This window comes from Bombina bombina, chromosome 4, assembly GCF_027579735.1.
Source record: "Bombina bombina isolate aBomBom1 chromosome 4, aBomBom1.pri, whole genome shotgun sequence".
Classification (NCBI taxonomy): domain Eukaryota; kingdom Metazoa; phylum Chordata; class Amphibia; order Anura; family Bombinatoridae; genus Bombina; species Bombina bombina.
This window is the reverse complement of record NC_069502.1, coordinates 1,132,146,677-1,132,168,507: the sequence shown is the minus strand read 5'-3', so window position 1 is coordinate 1,132,168,507 and position 21,831 is coordinate 1,132,146,677.

Below are 21,831 nucleotides of genomic sequence, written 5' to 3'. Positions count from 1 at the left end.
AGGCTGTCTGCATTTATCGATGTCTGGAGGACATGATTCGCTACAGCTGATCATGTCCGCCAGACACTTGACAAATCGGCCCCTAAGTACGTATAAGTCAATGGGCATTAGTTAAAAGTGCGCAACTGATACTGGTATTACTGTTACAATTTAAATTGCTTTTGCTTCATATTTTTTCAGGCAATAAAAATTTAAACATTTAAATAGTGCACTTAGTATGGATGTTAAAGGGATAGTAAAGTCAAAATGAAACTTAAAATGGATTGGATAGAATATGACATTTTAGACAACTTTTCAATTTACTTCTGTTATCAATTTCGCTGAGCTTTTTTTATATCCTTTGTTAAAGAGCAGTCATAGGTGAACTCAGGAGCGTGTTTGTAACATTTTTTATTGCAATGTTATACATAGTTACAAACACTGCTGCCATAGACTACTATATACATGTGCACACTCCTAAGCTCCTACCATCCTACCTAGGTTTATGATTGAAAAAAGGAAGCAAATTAGTTAATAAAAAATAATGAGAATGTTGTTTAAAATGTCATACTTTATCTGGATCATGAATATTTAATTTTGACTTTACTGTACCTTTAAATATTTTTCACTTCAATGTCCATTTAACCTTTTTACAACATATGAAGTACCCTGTTAATCAGCTGAAGGGATTAAATAGCACGGCTCTCACTGACAGTATAGCCCAATGCCACCTGGAGTGAGGCATGTGGTAATAGCGCACCTCACAGCTTTTGCAAGACCCGTACTATCACAGAGCCAAAGACCCCTTAAAGGGACAGTCTAGTCCAAAACAAACTTTCATTATTCAAATAGGGCATTTCATTTTAAACAATTTTCCAATTTACTTCTATCACCAATTTTGCTTTGTTCGCTTAGTATTCTTAGTTGAAAGTTTAATCTAGGAGGTTCATATGCTAATTTCTAAGGCCTTGAAGGCCGCCTCTTAGCTCAGGGCATTTTTAAAGTTTTTCACCACTAGAGGGTGTTAGTTCATGTGTTTCATATAGATAACACTGTGCTCACACACGTGGAGTTCCTAGGAACCCGCACTGATTGGCTAAAATGCAAGTCTGTCAAATGAACTGAAATAAGAGGCAGTTTGTAGGGGTTTAGAAACAAGATAATCACAGAGGTATAAAGTCTATTAATATAACTGTGTTGGTTATGCAAAACCAGGGAATGGGTAATAAAGGGATTATCTATCTTTTAAAACAATAAATATTCTGGTGTAGACTGTCCCTTTAAGAACATGCAACATACAGGGCAGGGTACGTCCATGCCATTAAGAGATTATATTTAGAAAATGTACCTGACCTGGCAACATTCTGTGTAATTATTTAGATGAAACCACAAAATAATCTACTTTTGTCCCTAACTGTCCACAGCAGAGCAGGAACATAGATTTAACTAGGCTTCTTATGGGGTGTACTGTGTATCAATGAACCCTGCTTTATCTGCAAACTTTATATTGTGCTACTTACAGCCATCCCCTGAATGCCCCAACTGTTTTTACTTTGTGTGATCATGAAAAAGACGCAACATAAGTGTTGTAACTTCCCTCGCAGTCACAAGACACTGGAGTGTATACGGTGAATCTCTATGACATATGAATGATTCTCTGCTTACATTCCCATGTCCTGTACAGGATAAAGCTACTGCGCGTGGGCTCAGTGTTTGTGAGAGCTGGCATAAAGAAGCTTGTATTGGCAGAACTGCTTACTCCTAATTATAAAATCACGGAGGACAGCTTGAGCAAAGAGCTGAAGGGCACTTTTGACAGTAACTTTCACTTGGACTTGCAGAACTATTGTTATTACAGAGATATGAAACAGAGCTCCTTTAGTAAAAAAACAAACACATATGTTAAATACAAATAAACATGAAAACAAACAGATTGTGTAAAAAAACAGCAAACAAATTTTTCTTGCAATATGATCACTTAGAATTTCTCATTGTAGCTACTGCCCTCAGGGAAACATTTTTTGAAGTTAAAGGGATACTAAACCCAAATGTTTTCTTTCATGCAGCTCACAAGAGTGAGGGTGTCAATCAACCCGATCGTATTCGATCGGGTTGAATTATGGTTATTTCTGTCCGCCTCATCAGAGCAACTACTCCACAAGACTCGCCTTGACACGGGCCTTCAAGCTCCGTTCGGAGCTTGATAGATAGGCCCCAGAGCATGCAATTTTAAGCAACTTTCTAATTTACACCTATTATTAAGTTTTCTTCATTCTCTTGCTATCTTTATTTGAAAAAGAAGGCATCTAAGCTAAGGAGCCAGCCAATGTTTGGTTCAGACCCTGGACAGCACTTGTTTATTGGTAGGTGCATTTAGCCACCAATCATTAAGCACAATCCAGGTTGTGAACCAAAAATGGGCCAGCTTCTAAACTTACATTCTTGCTTTTCAAATAAAGATAGTAAGAGAATGAAGAAAATGTGATAATAGGAGTAAATTAGAAAGTTGCTTAAAATTGCATGCTCTATCTGAATCATGAAAAAAAAAATGGGTTCAGCGTCCCTTTAAGCTGCATTCTGCCTCTTCTGAGCATGAGCAAAACAGACTTACTTTCTCTCTAGCATTATCTGAATAGTAAACCAGCTCAAGTTACTCTAGAAAATTTATGACATCAAACTAGATATGCCCTGTAGAGATCTCAGGTTCCTTGTAGGGTTGTGACAGGAAGAAATGGACACTGCAAAAATTAAGGAGATTTTTTTTTTTATAGATAAAATCCTTTTAAATGATGAATAGTACATAAAACAAGAAAGTGAATCAGCACTAATCCACTAACGGATCTCTCCAATAAATTATAACCAAATATAATAAATAACAATCAGCCAGATTACGAGTTGGGCGTTATGACTCAAATATCATCATTATGGGCCATAACGCTTCATTTTCCCTAACGCTGCTATTACAAGTTTCCATTGCGCCACAAATATCCACATTTACGCTCAAATCCATAACGCTCACCCAGACTCAGTAGTTAATGATATACCGATAACAAAAACATCCACGAATCACCTCAAAAACATTACACAAAGTACACTTACACTCATACAAACACTGTACAATATTTAATTTTTAAATTCAAATTTTTCATGTCAAAATATAACGGATCAAAGTTACGAAATCTTGGGTGTTTGGAAAAAAATGCACACAAACCCATTTTACATTGACTTACATAGACATACGGGAACATACACTCATCTAACTACAAATATTATCACATATATGCACAAATCGATACATACAAACAATATACAGCACATTACCTACAGAAAACATTAGTTTATTATGAAATTAACACTATTTGGCTACTTTTTCACAGAAGGACATGACGTCACTCACTTTATGCTCAACACAAGTGTTGGGTTTTATTTCTCTTGAAATTTCTCTCCTCCATTGACTTCTATGGTGAATAAATGCTCGTGCACGTGACCAGTAGATTTACTTAACGCCTGCAAAATTTTAACGCCTAGATTTAGAGTTTTGCGGCCAAAGGGGTGCGTTAGCTACGCATGTTTTTTCCCCCCGCACCTTTTAAATAACGCTGGTATTTAGAGTTCTCTGAAGGGCTGCGTTAGGCTCCAAAAAGGGAGCGTAGAGGCATATTTACCGCCACTTCAACTCTCAATACCAGCGTTGCTTACGGTAGCGGCTAGCTGGAAAAACGTGCTTGTGCACGATTCCCCCATAGGAAACAATGGGGCACTTTGGGCTCAAAAAAAACCTAACACCTGCAAAAAAGCAGCGTTAAGCTCCTAACGCAGCCCCATTGTTTCCTATGGGGAAAAACTTTCTAAGTCTGCACCTAACACCCTAACATGTACCCCGAGTCTAAACACCCCTAACCTTACACTTATTAACCCCTAATCTGCCGCCCACGCTATAGCTGACCCCTGCATTTTATTATTAACCCCTAATCTGCCGCTCCGGACACCGCCGCAACCTAAATTATACCTATGTACCCCTAATCTGCTGCCCCTAACATCGCCGACACCTATATTATATTTATTAACCCCTAATCTGCCCCCCCCAACGTCGCTGCTACCTACCTACACTTATTAACCCGTAATCTGCTGACCGGACCTCGCCGCCACTATAATAAATGTATTAACCCCTAAACCGCCGCACTCCCGCCTCGCAATCCCTATAATAAATAGTATTAACCCCTAATCTGCCCTCCCTAACATTGGCGACACCTAACTTCAAGTATTAACCCCTAATCTGCCGACCGGACCTCTCCGCTACTCTAATAAATGTATTAACCCCTAAAGCTAAGTCTAACCCTAACCCTAACCCTAACACCCCCCTAAGTTAAATATAATTTTTATCTAACGAAATAAATGAAATCTTATTAACTAAAGTATTCCTATTTAAAACTAAATACTTACCTGTAAAATAAACCCTAATATAGATACAATATAACGAATAATTATATTGTAGCTATTTTAGGATTTATATTTATTTTACAGGTAACTTTTTATTTATTTTAACTAGGTACAATAGCTATTAAATAGTTATTAACTATTTAATAGTTACCTAGTTAAAATAATTACAAAATTACCTGTAAAATAAATCCTAACCTAAGTTACAATTAAACCTAACACTACACTATCAATAAATAAATTAACTAAACTACCTACAATTACCTACAATTAAATCAACTAAACTAAATTACAAAAAAAGATTACAAGAATTTTAAGCTAATTACACCTACTCTAAGCCCCCTAATAAAATAACAAAGCCCCCCAAAATAAAAAAAATTCCCTACCCTAATCTAAATTAAAATAGTTAACAGCTCTTTTACCTTACCAGCCTTTAAAAGTGCTTTTTGCGGGGCATGCCCTGAAGAAATCAGCTCTTTTGCCTGTAAAAAAATATATACAATACCCTCCCCCAACATTACAACCCACCACCCACATACCCCTAATCTAACCCACCCAAACCCCCCTTAAAAAACCTAACACTAAGCCCCTGAAGATCTTCCTACCTTGTCTTCACCCAGCCGGGTACCATCCGATCTGTCCAGAAGAGGGTCCGAAGTCTTCATCCTATCCGGCCAGAAGAGGTCCTCCAGAGGGTCCGAAGTCTTCATCCTATCCGGCCAGAAGAGGTCCTCCAGAGGGTCCGAAGTCTTCATCCAGGCGGCATCTTCTATCTTCTTCCATCCGGAGCGAAGCGGGTCCATCTTGAAACAGTTCTTCCGACGTCCTAACACAGAATGAAGGTTCCTTTAAATGACATCATCCAAGATGGCGTCCCTCAAATTCTGATTGGCTGATAGGATTCTATCAGCCAATCGGAATTAAGGTAGGAAAAATCTGATTGGCTGATTGAATCAGCCAATCAGATTCAAGTTCAATCGGATTGGCTGATCCAATCAGCCAATCAGATTGAGCTTGCATTCTATTGGCTGATCGGAATAGAGCTGTCAAAGAAAAAATATATTTAACTTAGGGGGGTGTTAGGGTTAGACTTAGCTTTAGGGGTTAATACATTTATTAGAGTAGCGGCGAAGTCTGGTCGGCAGATTAGGGGTTAATACTTGAAGTTAGGTGTCAGCGATGTTAGTGAGGGCAGATTAGCAGTTAATAATATTTATTATAGGGTTTTTGAGGCGGGAGTGAGACGGTTTAGGGGTTAATACATTTATTAGAGTAGCGGCTAGGTCCGGCAGATTAGGGGTTAATAAGTGTAGGTAAGGTAGCAGCGACATTGGGGGGGCAGATTAGGGGTTAATAAATATTATGTAGGTGTCGGCGATGTTAGGGGCAGCAGATTAGGGGTACATAGGGGTAATGTAGGTGTGCGGTCGGCAGATTAGGGGTTAAAAAAATGTATTAGAGTGGCGGCGATGTGGGGGGCCTCGGTTTAGGGGTACATAGGTAGTTTATGGGTGTTAGTGTACTTTAGAGCACAGTAGTTAAGAGCTTTATGAACCGGCGTTAGCCCATAAAGCTCTTAACTCCTGACTTTTTTCTGCGGCTGGAGTCTTGTCGGTAGAGGGTGTACCGCTCACTTCAGCCAAGACTCTAAATACCGGTGTTAGGAAGACCCCATTGAAAAGATAGGATACGCAATTGGCGTAAGGGGATCTGCGGTATGGAAAAGTCACGGCTGGAAAGTGAGCGTTAGACCCTTTCCTGACTGACTCTAAATACCACCGGGCGGTAAAAAGCAGCTTTGGGAGCCCTTAACGCTGCTTTTGACGGCTAACGCAGAACTCTAAATCTAGGCGTTAGACTTTAAAACTTGTAATAACAGTGTTAGAGTTGTGCCGCTAATTCATTCATTCTTGCGTTGGTCCCGCTATGACAAATAGATCAAGAAATTACTATTTCCCACTGGAGTTAAGGGTTTTACTTGTGTAAATATCAATACAACATCAAATTCTTTTATGAAATTACATTACAAAAACTATAAATCACCATCAATTCTATCATCACCAATATGAAATCGGTTTCCAAAATTAAACCATATTTAAACGGACAGAAAAAATATTTTTTAAGATTTCATTATTCACAAACAGTAGTCAATTGTAAACTCGTTTCATTTACGTCTATTATAGCATTTCATTTATTCAACTCATATGCTTGGATGAACAGCATATCTAGATAGGCTCACCAGATGATGATTGATGGATGCACATACGTGCCTTTTGTTATTGACTCATGCATGTGCATTGATATTTATTTAAAAAAACAGATATAAACAATGAACACATTTACATCATACAACTACATTGGAAGGTTGTTTAACATTGGATTCTCTCTCAGAATCATGAAAGATCAATTATGGATTTAGTGTCCCTTTAACATCACAATTTACTCATAATATACCATTAGGAATTAAGTAAAATAATAACATATCATTAGAACATATTAGAGTTGTCACTTTTTTGGAAGGAACAACAATGCTATACTGCTTTATATAAATCAGCATATGTGGGAGAGAATCACCATACATACGTATATGTACATAACACACATCACACAACAACAAAGCACACATTTATCTTTTTAATAATCACACAATAAGAACGTTACAAAATACAACAAGAGAATGAAGATTTGGAAGCTAGACAGGCATGTTGCTAATATGATAACTATTCTAAGATTCAACCATACAGATTATAGCATTGGGACTGTACCGCCCCTTTCATCAAGTTTCTCACTCAATACTACATATACGTAAACAAGAGGGTTCGAAGATCTTCATTATTATTGCGATTTCAATGGGACACGTAAAATATTGAGATCTCGCCAATCACTTATATATATAATATTATAGCTGTCAGCCGTTACTTTATCGTTTGTCAACAATATTGCAGCAACATTGATCGATCAGATTCTATGCCATGTCTATGCACACATTATACACAAGTATGCACTTTCAATCATGTTAGCGTGGACCTGTGGTTTTTAATATAACATCACGTTTAATAAGTATTTATTACGCATATGAACAAACATTACGAAGGTGCACTGTATATGTTACATTTTACACTTTCACATTACGATTCATTGGTGGGAAAATAAATTTCATCAAACACAAGAAAATCCGCCTACTTTGAAAGCATTCGTGCCGCTCAGATACAATCAAGTGTATACAATCAGCAATCATTACGAACACGCTACCATTGGACATATTGCACTATAAATCCCCCAAACAACATGGCCAAAGCGTCCCTTCTGATCGACATTGTATCAAATCGCTTTTGTGTTTTTGCATACCTTGTTACTTCTTGTGTGTTTGCTCTGCTGTTTGACTTTGTGCTGTTTGGCTTGGCAAATATGGATGATCCCCAGTTAGTTGGTGCAGGTGCTGTTGCACGAATTGTGTACAACAGAATCAGGCGTGCTTGGCGTCTCTAAGAGAGGCGTAGGAAACGTCTGATTAGAGGTCCTCGTGTTGAAAGGGTGAGGCCCACCTTGGATAACATGAGTGACTTTGAGTATAACCTCAATCAAGAGCAACTCATGGGCCTTTATGAAGTACTTAAACCTCATCTGGAGCCACGTAAATGTATCCAGACTGCAATCCCTGGCATGACCAAGATTCTAAGTTGCATACACGTACTGGCCTCCGGAAGTTTTCATTCCGGAGAGGGGTACATGCATGGCCTGTCTCAGGATACCTTCTCTGTGTTTTTTGACCGTTTTCTGGATGAAATGGTACGAGTTTGTAAACTTTACATAGGATTCCCTCAAAATGATGGCGATTTGAGTAGCCTGAAGAGGGAATTCTTTGCAATAGCTTGAATGCCCAATGAGTTGGGAGCAATAGATTGCACCCACATTGCGCTGCGTGCTCCAGCAGATGACCAGCCCTTCCAAAATCGCAAACACTTTCATAGTCTGAACGTGCAGTTCGTTTGTGATGCACGGATGAGGATTATGAATGTGTGCGCGAATTTCGGCGGGGCTTGTCATGATGCCCGTATCCTCAGGCAGTCCTTACTCTTGCAGCAGTTTGAGGGCAGACAGTTTCCCGATGGGTGGCTCGTTGGTGAGTACTTGTGCCCAGCATGGTTCATAAGTTAGACAATTGCCACTGTAATGTTCGCAAACAGTTGTGTAATGTGCAAAATGTGCAGCTATAGTATGCAATTTAACCATGTATTTTTCTTTCAGCAAATTTCTAGTTTTAGCTCCAAACAGATATGTAGCATCTCCTAGCTTAAATGTGCAGCTATCGGATGCGATTTAACCATTTATTTCTCCTTCAGCAATATGTCTAGTTTTAGCTCCAAACAGATATGTAGCATGTCCTAGCTTAAATGTGCAGCTATAGGATGCGAGTTAACCATGTATTTCCCTTTCAGCAAATGTCTAATTTTAGCTCCAAACAGATATGTAGCATGTCCTAGCTTAAATGTGCAGCTATAGGGTGCGATTTAACCATGTATTTCTCTTTTAACAAATGTCTAGTTTTAGCTCCAAACAGATATGTAGCATGTCTTAGCTTAAATGTGCAGCTATAAGATGCGATTTAACCATTTCTTTCTCTTTCAGCAAATGTCTAGTTTATGCGAAAAACGCATATGTAGCATGTCCTAGCTTAAATGTGCAGCTATAGGATGCGATTTTACCATGTATTTCTCTTTCAGCAAATGCCTAGTTTTAGCTCCAAACAGATATGTAGCATGTCCTAGATTAAATGTGCAGTTATAGGATGCGATTTAAAAATTCCTTTCTCTTTCTGCAAATGTCTAGTTTATGCAAAAAATGCATATGTAGCAGGTCCTAGCTTAAATGTGCAGCTATAGGATGCAATTTAACCATGTATTTCTTTCAGAAAATGACTAGTTTTAGCTCCAAACAGATATGTAGCATGTCCTAGCTTAAATGTGCAGCTATAGGATGCAATTTAACCATTTCTTTCTCTTTCAGCAAATGTCTAGTTAATGCGATTTTCGTGTACACAAATGCATTGTATCTTATTTAAATGTATTTTAATATAATAATTTTTACAAAGTTTGTAATATTTGACATTTTGTTATGTTCATTATTTATAGGTGATTCGGGTTACATGAGCCGGCCTTGGCTCATTACGCCGTTGCGTAACCCCGCAGACGAGGCCCAGGAGTGCTACAATCGGGCGCACAAGCGGACTAGGGCTGTAGTGGAGTGGATATTTGGGCTCCTCAATAAGATGCCTGGACAGGTCTAGAGGAGCCCTCCAATACAGCCCTAGGAAGGTGGTGAAGATCGTTATAGCCTGCAGTGTCATTCATAACATAGCTCAGCGGGCTGGTATGCTACAGGCCGTCCAGGCGCCCCGAGCCCTCCTCCAAGATGAGGAGGACAATCCATTTCTAGAGGGGCCATTCTGGGATGAGGGACTCAATGTCAGAGCAAACATCATCAACCGCAACTTCAGACAGTAAATACTAGAAGTTATATAGGAGTATTCCGAATATGTGTGAATTTTAGGGAAATGAGAAGTAGAGAATTGTGCAAACATGTTAGGATTGTTCAACAAATGATTATATCAAAATATAATTTTATATTTTTCTTATCAAATGTAATTTATACATCAGATGATTCTGGCATTGGCTCCTGTAATGACTTTGCCACCTAATTTTCAAAGACAACATCAGATGCTAAGTATACACAATGTATGGCTTGGGGGGGGGGGATTTTGCACAATGATCCATCATATGGCATACCATTTTAAATGTATTATTTAGTTTACACATTATTAGATTTTTAGATAGTCAGAAAGGGATACTCTGAAGCACATAGTATTGCTAAAGTCATACATAAGAGGCTAAGTCTGCACAATGTATATGACTCAGCTTCACACTTGATTGATAGAACATAACACAAAAGATGCTACATACGCTTAGAAAGCTATTAATCTAAATAGTTTAGGAAATGGTTGGGGGGGGGGGGATGCAGAACCAAGTCACACATTTTTATTAATGATTTTCTTTACACTTTATTTTCCATTAGGGAGATGACTTCATCTACAGACTGAAAGTGAAGAATCCCAGACTGAAAGTGAAGAATACCAATGTGATCATGTCTGTGGCATTGTCTTTCAACTGTGCTGACTTCGAAAAACATACAAAGACACTTTCACATGGTACAAGTTGGTACAATTCTCTGGAACAAGACTGGGGATGCAGGATGCATCCTATGGGAAATACTTATGGTTCATAATTTTTTTTTGATGGTATTTCACAATCCTCTATTTTGAAAATGATGAATAGGACACATAATGAAGATAAACTGATATTTTGAATAGAATTGCCTTTCAAAGACCATACATCCAGGTTAGTTTGCACAATGCATCCTATTTAAGAATCATAAGAGGAATAATGTTCAAATAATTCATAATATATACATGTCCTATTTTAGAATAAGTTTATTTTATATACATTACCCCTACTTTGTGCTAGAGAGGACTCAGATTGTGAGCAATCAGACAGATAAAGGGATACATTTTATAGTTGACATTTAGGTATATTATTATTTGAAGGGACATGAAATATTACATTTAATTATGTCCCTCATACAATAGAATAATTTTATTTTTTCAAAATTTGATATAATGCATTATTTTGTCTAATTTTAAATGCTAATATGTGTAAGTCAACTCTTGATTAGACAATTTAATGTGATTAATTTCAAATTATGTGTAGATAGATGGATAGATATAGATCTCCAGTCTGAACCTGTCTTTAATATCAAGACAAACAATACATGTTAGAGCATAGACAGAAGAGGAATTTACATTTTGTTAGTCATGTGTTCATTAAATAACCTAATTGATTGATGTTTTTAAGTTTTTTTTCTTTCTTTTTCATAGATTTTCATTTTTGATGAATTCCAAAACTAATATTGAATATTTTTTTTTAAATACATTTCTTTACATACTATATTTTTATATTTTATTTATTGAAATACATATTATTTGATACATATCTCTATCACAGCAAGATAAGAAGAAATACATCCATCTAATATTCTGACATGTAAACAAAATATTAGTCCCATGACTGTTAAAGTATCTATTTTACAAGCACATGTCTGATATCAAATATACTAATTTTGATTAATTTATTGAATGAAAAAATATCAACACAGCTTAACCAGATAATGTTAAAGTCAAGTATCTTACAAAAGTTAAGGTGGAGTTAGATACATCCGTCTATGATTTGGTTGTGTGATTTAGAGATGTCAAAATCATAAAATGTTTATTACGAGGATATGCAGTATAAATTATACATAACAACTTTGCTTATTTCACTTTTAAGAAATGAAAGTGTTTAGCTTGTTACATTAAAGTGACAGTGTAGTTTAATGTTATATTTACATTCTAATATCTATAATTTTTCTTAGGTACCAAAAAACATTCTTAAAATAAATATAGATTATTTATTATGGTTTCATTATTTGAAAGGTAATCTAGGTAGATTAAATTATCTTTAAAGAAAACGTAAGTTAATTTCACATTTATACCAAGCTAGTTATTGTATGCCATATTGATGATGACTTTTAACTCTAGTGGAGTCATTTGAAGGGTCAGTTAACTATAGATATATCAAAATACAATTTCTCACAATTATACTCTTTACCTGTTGGAGTGTATCAAATTTCTAGAAGTATTTCTGTTACCCTTGATTTTAATTTAGTTTATTTCTCAAATGTTATCTCCACCTATTCCTAATGGTTTTGTCCTTAAGACAAAGCTGGATAAATACAGCCATTGTAAGATATTTCACTCACAGTTGGGCATACAGTACATGTTTTATGTTGATTGTTTGGCAGATATAATAAGTTAGGAGATCAGACTATCTATCCAAGATAATACACATATTTGAAGTTTTCGCTTTCCAATAATAATTCATAGACCAACATGAACAATTTAATTTCATGCATTATATACTCTGCTGATAATAAAATAATAAGGAATTGTAAACACATTAATTTCTTAAAATATTATAGTATACTGTCCCTTTAAGAGTCTGCACTGAATCATTTAAAAGCTCCATCAAAGGATGGAGATAAGTGGACATTTTACAAACAAGGTTCTCACACAGGTCAAATGTATATTCATATAACAGGATCAAATATGCAATAATTAGTAGTGTATTAACCCCTTAATGACCACAGCACTTTTCCATTTTCTGTCCGTTTGGGACCAAGGCTATTTTTACATTTTTGCGGTGTTTGTGTTTAGCTGTAATTTTCCTCTTACTCATTTACTGTACCCACACATATTATATACCGTTTTTCTCGCCATTAAATGGACTTTCAAAATATACCATTATTTTCATCATATCTTATAATTTACTATAAAAAATATTATAAAATATGAGGAAAAAATGGAAAAAAACACACTTTTTCTAACTTTGACCCCCAAAATCTGTTACACATCTACAACCACCAAAAAACACCCATGCTAAATAGTTTCTAAATTTTGTCCTGAGTTTAGAAATACCCAATGTTTACATGTTCTTTGCTTTTTTTTGCAAGTTATAGGGCCATAAATACAAGTAGCACTTTGCCATTTCCAAACCACTTTTTTTTCAAAATTAGCGCTAGTTACATTGGGACACTAATATCTTTCAGGAATCTCTGAATATCCATTGACATGTATATATATTTTTTTTAGAAGACATCCCAAAGTATTGATCTAGGCCCATTTTGGTATATTTCTTGCCACCATTTCACCGCCGAATGCGATCAAATAAAAAATTTTTTTTACTTTTTCACAAATTTTTTCACAAACTTTAGGTTTCTCACTGAAATTATTTACAAACAACTCATGAAATTATGGAATAAATGGTTGTAAATGCTTCTCTGGGATCCCCTTTGTTCATAAATAGCAGACATATATGGCTTTGGCTTTGCTTTTTGGTAATTAGAAGGCTGCTAAATGCCACTGCGCACCACACGTGTATTATGCCCAGCAGTGAATGGGTTAATTAGGGAGCATGTAGGGAGCTTCTATGGTTAATTTTAGCTCTAGTGTAGTGTAGTAGACAACCCCAAGTATTGATCTAGGCCCATTTTGGTATATTTCATGCCACCATTTCACCGCCAAAAGCAATCAAATAAAAAAAAATTGTTCACTTTTTCAAACTTTAGGTTTTTCACTAAAATTATTTACAAACAGCTTGTGCAATTATGGCACAAATGGTTTTAAATGCTTCTCTGGGATCCCCTTTGTTCAGAAATAGCAGACATATATGGCTTTGGCGTTGCTTTTTGGTAATTATAAGGCCGCTAAATGCTGCTGCGCATCACATGTGTATTATGGCCAGCAGTGAAGGGGTTAATTAGGTAGTTTGTAGGGAGCTTGCAGGGTTAATTTTAGCTTTAGTGTAGAGATCAGACTCCCACCTGACACATCCCACCCCCTGATCCCTCCCAAACAGCACTCTTCCCTCCCCCTTTTTTTTATTAAGCATATTTACATATGCTGCTATGTAGGGTCCCCCCTTAGCCCCCAACCTCCCTGATCCCCCCAAAATAGCTCCCTAACCCTCCCCCTCTGCCTTATTGGGGCCATCTTGGGTACTGGCAGCTGTCTGCCAGTACCCAGTTTGCAAATAAAAATGTTTTTTTTTTATTTTTTATTATTTGTTTCTGTAGTGTAGCTTCCCCCCCACAGTCCAATACCCCACCAGCCAAACCGATCACCAAAATAAACATGTTAACCCCTTTGATCCCCACTTCTAACAAAAAAACTTTCTGTAGCGTAGTGGATCCCACCCGCTCCCTCCCCGTGCACGCGCCCGCCCGGCCTCCCCGTGCACGTGCGCGCATCCGTGCGCGTCCCCCGGTCATCCCCGCCCCCGATCCCGCCCCCCTCCGCATCACAAAGGCCATCGATGGCCGCCACCCACCTCCCACACCGGCTCCCACCCACCAACGAACGTAGCCGTTAATGTCCGGTGCAGAGAGGGCCACAGAGTGGCTCTCTCTGCACCGGATGGCTACAAATGGTTATTGCAGAATGCTTCGATATCGAGGCATCACTGCAATAACCGGAAAGCAGCTGGAAGCGAGCAGGATCGCTTCCAGCTGCTTTCCACACCGAGGACGTGCAGGGTACGTTCTCAGGCGTTAACTGCCTTTTTTTTGAGGACGTACCCTGCACGTCCACGGTCATTAAGGGGTTAAAGTAAATATCTTTTTGGTTTACTGTCCCTTTTATATGTATATAAAATCATATATTTAAATATATTTTTCATATTCACACATGACTGCATATTTAAAAAATAAACTTAGTTTTAGAGCTTGTGATGGCTTATTTCATTTTTATTGAAAGGGAAATGACAAACTAATCTAATTTTCCATGATTCAGACAGAGCAGATTTGAATCTAAAATAAAAATGTACTTTAATAATCACATATGGTTCATTCTCATGTTAAACAAACAGAGAATAATGGAAACAGAGAGATTTGTATAGCCAAATACAATAGGTTATTAGTTAAATAAAAGTCCATAGATAAAGACTTAATGTTGTAAATAATGAAGGAGGAGCCTATGGCTGAAGTTCGTGATCATACAGTTTATGATTTTAACAATAATGGCGTATAAGGATCGCCAATATCAAATGCTCATTAAGCTTGTCTTACCCTGCTGTTGTCCTAGATTCCCCTCTGTGAACCGCCAAGACGTGGGCGTTGGGGCTCCTTGCTACCGGCAAGGAAAAGGCAGACAGTCATGTGCAGAGGCTCAAACTTACAGGCTCTTGGATTCTCACAATTGCTGGGGACCAAACGGATTGTACCGGGTCCTCTCACCAGCGGTCCTCCTTACTAAGCAGCTCTCTCTCCTGGAAGCTTCTTGGTTAATGCACTGCTTGTTCTGCAGGCAAACGCTGATCCCTTCAAACCTCTCTGTGTAGCGCCAAGACGTGGGCGTGTCAGGGTGAGTGCTGTATGCCACCAATCGAAGGGTCCGCTTGTGGAGGCTTGTTGCAAACTCCAATCAGGAAGGGTCCTCTCTGGCAAACAAAAAGGCTCTACTCCTTGCAGGGGTGGATAGGCTCAAATGCTGGACATATTAGCAATATGAAAAGAAAGAGCTGAGCCGGTCCAAGTGGTATATATAAAACGTAGCATTTATTTCACCCAATAGGGACCAACTTTTGAGTAACATGCGGGATGGCAGTAATGTGAAAAATACATTCAGAGGTGTTACTTTTGTCACAGGACACAGTAGACAGTACAAACAAATCTGTGGTATCATCAAGAAACATTTTGACATTCTCAAAGCTGATGACAAATTAATTCCCTGCGTAGAAGAGGGTATTCGTACCTCTTTTAGGCGAGGAATGAGCATAGGTAACATGGTCTCTCCATCTGAATTACCATCTGTATCAACTACACAAAGCTCATGGCTTACCCATCTGGGAATGTATAAATGTGGGAGAAATAAGTGCAAACCCTGTGATTATGCTACACTTTCCAAATCTTTTAAATCTGAAATTACTCAGGAAAGTTTTGACATAAATCACTGCCTGAATTGTAACTCTTCTTTTGTTATCTATCTTATCACCTGTGTCCTATGCAGACGGCAATATGTTGGACAAACTACCAGAGATGTTGGGTCTCGAATTAGAGAACATTTCTCTACAATTTCAGTGGGGAAATCCACTACCCCCTTGGTCCAACATTTTGCCCTGCATCATGACAAGAGCATAGAATCCTTCAGGTGGCAGGTAATAGATAAGATTATCCTTCCCAAAAGAGGGGGGGACAAAAGTAAAATTCTAAGTAGGAATGAGATGTACTGGATCTTCATGTTGGAGACCAGAGTTCCACAGGGCTTTAACTCTGAATACAACCTTATCAATCATTGGCAGGTCTAGTAAGGTTCTCAAGTGTGTCCTAATTTAACATTCTATCTAATTCCATGACTTGGAACTCATTGCAAGTAAAATGTCTATTTAACCTGTGTCACCTAGATTTGTTCCCCTTTGTATCCAATTGGAATATTAACTTATTTCCCCTTCCACCACCATATCTAGGTGTAATACTACATGAACTAATCCAAGACAACACAACCTTAGCCCATTTGTATTAACTTTAATATGGTCTAGGGGACTAAGCCTTTCCGTTACAGGCCACAAGGTTATGAGTTCAATTCTTCCCCAGTCTATATAGCTAAATCTTTTCATAATTGTATTACCTTTTATGTAGATCTAGGTACCATATACAGTGGTTAAGTCAAGTAAATATAAGCATCACCGATTAGAGAAATCCCTAGGTGAGGACCTTGTAAATATAATATTATTAAGCTTTGTTATGTCCTCCATTGACTGCATTATTACATTTAACCATGGTCTCCTTATAGTAAATACAACTTTGAAAGATGCTAGCATTTTCCATATAACTTTTCAATTAACACTTTTATATATTTAAACCAAGCTAGGTTATTTATATTAAGGCTTTATCATGACCTTTGGAATGAAGAACCTTTAACAGTGTTTTTTCACAGACTAGTGGATACTTCTCTACCCTCAGATCCTAGGTCGAGAGTTCAATTCCCACACAAATAACATATTTTGTATTCTATCTGCCACATAGCTGAGATGTAACATTTATTTCCAGTAATTCACTTGGTTTATTCAGTTTGCCAATACCGTTTTAATTTTATATTAATGTTATGTAATACAATTGAATATATTTACCACATTTGTAAATATTGGTTTAGACAGATGTACTTAACACTTGCTAAAATGAAGTTTAAAATTTTGGTACGCAAATTATTAGAGGGCTCTTTGTCCCTCCCTCACAGGGTGTGTGTAAGATTAGAGGGTTTAATTAACTATTTGTTCAATTCAGCTGTTATCAAAATTGTTTTATCCAATGGCTGTGCTACTGGGGTCATATAACTCAGTACTGTGTTTGTTTTGGTTAAGCTATGACTACAGATTTTTGCTGAAACGCGTATGCTTTGCACAGCTGTTTTTTGAACTTTGCACTGTTGTGTGAGATTTTTATGGTGGAGTATTATGTACTTTTAATATACCCTATTGGGTGAAATAAATGCTACGTTTTATATATACCACTTGGACCGGCTCAGCTCTTTCTTTTCATTCTCATGTTATCCTAAGTTTGCACAAACGAGATGCATAGACTTATGATCAGCAAAGCATTACTGGGAAATATCTACTTATTTGTGGGTGGGCAACAATGCATATTTACAATGTTTAGACAGATGTCTTTAGATAAATTTAAATATTGCATATCAGCTCTTTAAAGGGACATTAATCCAAAAACATTTCTTTCCTGATTCCTATTGAAAATATAATTTTAAACATTCAAATGTACTTCTATTATATAATTACCTTCATTCTTTTGATATACTTTCCTTTAAAAAAACATATCTAAATATGCTCAGTAGCTGCTGATTGGTGGCTGCACAGAGATGCCTTGTGTGATTGGCTCAACCATGTGCATTGCTATTTCTTCTGTAAAGGATATCTAAAGAATTAAGCTAAATAGATAGAGTTCAATTTTAATGTTGTTTAAAACTGTATTCTCTATCGGGATCATGAAAGAAAATATTTGGGTGTAATGTCCCTTTAAAAATGAAGACACCATTGTAAAAATAAATATATGTGAGCAGTTCAGACAAGTACAAAAATACAAGCTCGCTTTTATTATAATAATAATGAACAAACGTTGATTTTAAATTTAAAAATATAAAACATTTTAATCCAAGCTTCGTCCATTATAAATAATAATTACGCATTTCATTTTTTTTTAAATATAACGTGGTAAACGTATCTTGCAACACGAGATTCGCATCTTTAAAATTTCTATTCTAATTGCACGCACTAGCACACAATCGATGTGCATTGCTGGGATTGTAAATACATTCAATAGAGCAATGTCAATACTTAACAATTAGTCACGATATTTCTTTAATAAACAATGAATACATACAATGTTTACTTTTTAGAATAAAATATATTTTTATTAAATAACCTGATCAATATTAAACATTGAAATGTGTAAAACATTTACTAATGTGACTAGATTATATTTGCTATAATAAAATCGAGTTAAAATGTAAACAATATGTTAAGATTTAACGGATTACGTATATTATATATGTGTCACACATATATACGCATAACAGTCTCAAAAATTACAAATAAGTCTACATGCCAAATGGAGTAACAGCACCCCCAGGAGGTATGTGTATGGAAGTTACAAAGATATGAATCCATGAAACATTAAGGAACGGCCAATCAGAGTTCATCATACAAACGTAACTTGAGTCAGTATGACCTCACAGACATGATAACAAAATTTCAGTATTTTATCCAATCAGATGTTCAGATACCATGTCCCATGGTGCATATCATGTTTTCTTCACCATATAAAAGTCCATTACACATTGCCATTTCTGTCATTTCTCTAATCCCTGCTGGTGTACTATATAGATATGTACTGTATATATTTCTACATAAACTCGGCAGGCATGACGTCTCCCAGGTTCACAAGGGCAGAAAGTGTTGTACTGGTCGACAAGGTTGGGGAGTTTTATCTGCAGCTGTTTGGGAATAAGAAGAAGTCGATGAAGCTGAGTATTAGGAGGGCCCTCTGGGTGTGTATCACCGAAGATGTTAATGCGGTGTGTCACATCCAGAGGACCAGGGATCAAATCATGCAGAGATTCAGGAATATGAGGTTGTGGCTTCGCAATAAAGTCCGTCTCATGAAGGAGTGGGTAAAAGCCTGTCGGAGGGATAGAAAGCAGGATCCACCCCCAACGGAAACTTTTTCTGCAAGCTTATGAGGAGACTTTATGCACCCTCCTCAATCTCCGTTTCCCCCGCAAATTTGCATCCGCACGCTTCTCAACTTCTTCTCAATCCCCAGCTGCTGGCTCTGACACTCAAGACCCGGAGCCCAGTGCAGCAGCTTCTCCAATCGGTGACCTGGGAGAAGGAAGGAGATAATCTGAACCAGGTAAATGTCAGACTTCATATAATATATTAATAATTGAGTATACTGTATATTTAAGCAATGTGTATATAGTTATATATTCAACCTATATAGATCTAACAACACACGTTACATATGATGTTTAGATATCTGAATTTAGATTTGTCACACATGAAATAGGAATGATGTTTCTTGCGCTCTCCAGAATATGCGTCACAGAGCTAAAATGGAATTGTGCATCCGTGAAATCCCTATCATCCGCCATTTCATACATTAAATATCGAATCATACAAAAGTTATAAATATCAATTGGTATCATTCAATCTTTAAAATATATCCTATTGGAATATCGTAATACACCGAATTGCAAATATATTTGAAAACTTTAGAAATTATACTCATCACACTACTATATCCAAATCAATTCAGAATCACGGTGCGCAATGATCACGAAAGATATAATTGCGCAGAGACGTGAACATGTGTTTGCTGTAACAGTGGCATTACTTTAGACATGTTGGTCAAATGTATACGTTAATTAGTATATATGTGAAGAATACAGTATCCTTATTTACAATCTTCTAAATTAGAAAAGCTATACTAGCAATATCAAAATAAAAATTGAACAATGTCTAACAATTGCAAGAAGACAAAAAATGACTTAAAGCGACAGTCAACAACATAAAAGATTGTAAATAAGAGTACATAATCTCTTTATTTATAAAATAATTTTGAAAAAAATGAACTCACGTGAATACAAATATTATTTCACTTTGTCAATTTGAAAAATAATATCTGATTGTACGTGTCAATGGCTTGATTATTATTAATGATATCCAATCCTGATTTAATATTTTACAGATACTGATGTTGGTGCTGGAACCTCGAGTTCGTCAGAGTATAGTATGTCTCATTATAATTTAACTTTGTCTTACAAACTTGGACATAACATTACCTAATCGATTCACATTGATCTATATTAATATGGATACTCTAATTCAATTTTCTTTTTATTTTAAAATAAGAATCACGAATCAGAGTTGGGATTCCATTGTAATTCAATTTATGAGTATTTGAAGATATTCCTTTGATTCTTGATATCTTCATTTTAAGGTAATCTTAGGGTCATGTCCATTTTGTATTTTGCCCCTGGGTAGTGCTTGACAGTAGTTGGCTACATTTAGACAACACTAACACATTTTTACATATGTGCAGATTATATAAATATACATCTCATATGCTTTGATATTTTCTTCTTATCATTAAAGGGACATGAAAACCAACATTTTTCATTTATGACACAACATGTGATTTTAAACAACTTTCCAATTTGCTTCTATTATCTAAATTGCTTCAGTCTATTGGTATCCTTAGTTGAAAAACATATCTAGGAAGGTTCAGGAGAAGCAATGCATTACTGGGAGTAACCTGCTGATTGGTTGATGCACACAATTGCCTATTTTCATTGGTTTAACAGATGTCTTCAGATAACTCCCAGTAGTGCATAGTTTCTCCTTTAAAAAAAGATTCAAAGACAATGAAGCAAATTAGATAAAATAAGTACTCTGAAAAGCTGTTTAAAATCACATGCTGTATTTGAATCATCAAAAATAATAAAATTACAAATTTGGAGTTTCATGTCCCTTTAAGAGAGAAGAATAATTAAATATTCTTGAGGATAGCATGAAATTAAATATTTGATTGTAATTGCATGCTCTATCCGATTCATTACATTAACATATGGACTAGACAATTCATTAACAGTGACATTGTCAAATAAAGATATTTATTTTTAATATAAATACAAAATGTCTTCATTAATCCATATTCTAACAGCACCATGATGACATAGTTTTAAATATATCTTAAGTCTTGCATTGTGATCAATATGTGTTGTGTCCTAAAACAGATTATTGTACATTGCACAAATGGATCTATGTGCCACATGGATTAGGCTCTAGTTGTCACCAGTTGTTATTCAAAGTGTTGTGTGTCTGTCTGTATTATATTTAAAACAGGGAACAATAGTTATATTTAGATATGCCATTGATTAATATGATAAGAATTGGCTGTCAAATATAGTAAGAAATCCAACATATGTGAAAGACATAATTTTCTTTACAATCACCTTGATGAACTAATACATTTATTGTTCATATTAGTGCTCTAGTCTTCACATTTCTAAAGATATTATTTAGAATATTTTAGACTATTGTGATTTAGTGATGTCCAAACTGTGTTCACTAATATTTTTTAATATCATTAATAGAACTGGTTATTGTGACGAGCACAGAGGGATCCAGCATTGATGGTGACCTGCCTTTGTAGGGTTCTGGTAAGTCCATTGACTCAGTTATATGTCATTGAAGGTGT